This window comes from Nuphar pumila, chromosome 10, assembly GCF_984573655.1.
Source record: "Nuphar pumila chromosome 10, dmNupPumi1.hap1.1, whole genome shotgun sequence".
In the NCBI taxonomy this organism is placed as follows: domain Eukaryota; kingdom Viridiplantae; phylum Streptophyta; class Magnoliopsida; order Nymphaeales; family Nymphaeaceae; genus Nuphar; species Nuphar pumila.
In genome coordinates this window covers 26,050,847-26,053,346 of record NC_143258.1, presented here as the reverse complement: position 1 = coordinate 26,053,346, position 2,500 = coordinate 26,050,847, and the positions used below count along the sequence as shown (strand labels likewise).

General features: G+C 52.2%; 1 pseudogene; it reads right to left on the bottom strand.

Moving 5' to 3' along the window:
* Positions 1-2,500, bottom strand: part of LOC149826534 (25S ribosomal RNA) — an 8,782-nt pseudogene that overhangs the window by 2,897 nt on the left and 3,385 nt on the right.

Below are 2,500 nucleotides of genomic sequence, written 5' to 3'. Positions count from 1 at the left end.
ATCATGGCACTCCTTGAGTAGCTCTCGGCGGAGGCTTCCCCACCGTGGTACAAAGATGCGCCCCCCTTTTGTTACGAGGAGGCCGTCTTGTAGCCAAAATCGCCGAGTCTTCCCTGCCTGCGCCAGAGAAACAAGGTGTTGTGCGGTCGGATCTTGCTGCGTACCCTCGCGGATGCGGCTCAACAATGCACCCTCCAAATGCACTTCAGAAGACTCCGCACGCACAGCTGCCAGTTCAGCCCTACGGCTCAGGGCATCCGCCACAACATTGGTCTTCCCAACCTTGTACTCCAAGGCAAAGTCGAACTCAGCCAAAAACATCTGCCATCGAGCTTGCTTGGGCGTCAGCTTCTTTTGCGTCTGAAAATAGCTCGTGGCCACATTGTCCGTCTTGACGACGAACTCGGCACCCAAAAGGTAGTGCCGCCAGGTCCTGAGGCAATACACAATGGCGGTCATCTCACGTTCGTGCACTGTGTACCGCCTCTCTGCATCCTTCAGCTTACGACTCTCATATGCGATCGGATGCCCGTCTTGCATAATAACTCCGCCAATGGCAAAGTCTGAGGCATCAGTGTGGACTTCGAAGGGTCTCGAATGATCAGGCAGTCGCAGCACTGGCTCTCTCACTAAGATTTCTTCAAGCCCTCGAAGGCATCTTGGCACGCTCCTGTCCAGAGCCAGACCCGATTTTTCTTCAACAAATCTGTGAGGGGCGCAGCAATGAGGGAATAACCTTCGATGAAACGCCGATAATAATTTGCCAAGCCGAGGAATGACCGCAATTCTGGCACTTTGCTTGGCGGAACCCATTCCTGGATGGCCCTTATCTTCTGCCCATCCATACGCAGCACACCACGCCCCACAACGTGGCCAAAGAAGCTGATCTCCTCCTGCCCGAAGAGACACTTCTCTCGTTTAACACAGAGGTCATTCTCCTTCAGCACCTGAAACACTGTTCGCAAGTGCCCGACATGTTCCTCCATGTTACTGCTGTAGATCACGATATCATCCAAATAGACTACCACAAACTTGTCTAAGTAAGGGTAGAAAATCTGGTTCATTAAAGTCGTGAATGTGGCTGGAGCATTTGTCAACCCGAATGCCATTACTAGAAATTCGTAAGCACCATAGCGGGTGACACAAGTTGTTTTCGGCTCATCACCTTCGGCAATCCTCACCTGCCAGTAACCCGATTGCAGATCTAGCTTGGAAAAGATACGGGCACTGCCTAGCTGATCGAACAAGTCTGCTATCAATGGCAATGGGTACTTGTTCTTCACCGTGACCTTGTTCAAGGCCCGGTAATCCACACATAACCGTTTAGAGCCATCATGTTTCATCTGAAAAAGGACCGGGGCAGCAAATGGGGCTTTTGATGGACGAACAATGCCTGCGTCCAACATCTCGTCTAGCTGCCTGCGCAGCTCCTTCAACTCTGCTGGCCCCATACGGTATGGAACCATTGCGGGAGGCTTTGCTCCCGGGGTCAACTCAATCTTGTGGTCGACCTCGCGTCTTGGCGGAAGACGCTTTGGCAATTCCGGAGGCATCACCCCCCGAAACTCCTCCAATAGAGGGGCTAGGGTCGGCGGCACTGCTGCTTCTACCTTCCCTTCATCTGCACGCACTGCAACTAGAAATGTCTGCTCCCCATGCTTGACACCCTTCTTCAGTTGCATTGCTGATAACACTGAAGACTTGCCTTTCTGCGTAAGGCACTACACTGTGTGGGACAGGTCTGATCCCATGATCGTCAACGTGTTAAACTTTGGCAGCATCATCACATTCTGGCTTCGCAGAAACTCCATACCCAGAATCACCTTGAAATCGTCCAGGGGCACCACAGAGAAGTTGGCTTTGCCGACCCAACTCCCCACTTGAGTAGCCACATCTCTTGCTTCACCAAGAATGGGCTTGGCCTCAGAGTTTACTGTTTTGATAGTCCTCTGCTTTGGCCCAGTTTTCAAGCCCAACCGCTCTGCCTCTTCCCGCGAGACAAAGTTGTGTGTGGCCCCGGAGTCTACCATTGCCGAAGTAGACTTTCCATTCATGATGACTTCTACGTACATAAGTTCCTTACTGACCTGCATGTTCTTAGCTGCGCAACTTCTAGCTGCGTTAATCGATCGCATGGCGCCCATCCTCGGTTGCATGGTCTCAGCGTCACTGCCTTCAGTTCGCTGCATTCTTCCTGTGCAGCATTGGCTTGCCCGTCGTCCTTTACAAGGCGCTTTGGGCATTGCCGGGCGATATGTCTATCACCACAGAACCAACATGTCACAACCGCACCCTTGTTGCTGTTGTTATGCTTCGTGTAGTTCAGTTTCTTTTCGGGTTGATGGCGTGTCGACGCCTCACCTTTATCGTTGCGCTGCTCATCCTTCTTGCCTCCGTGGTCAGGCTTCTTCCCAACTTTGGTTGATGGGGTGAAAGGTTTGCGCTGAGTATCAACTAAGCGCTCCGCCGCCACATATGCATCTTCCAAAATACGAGGGTT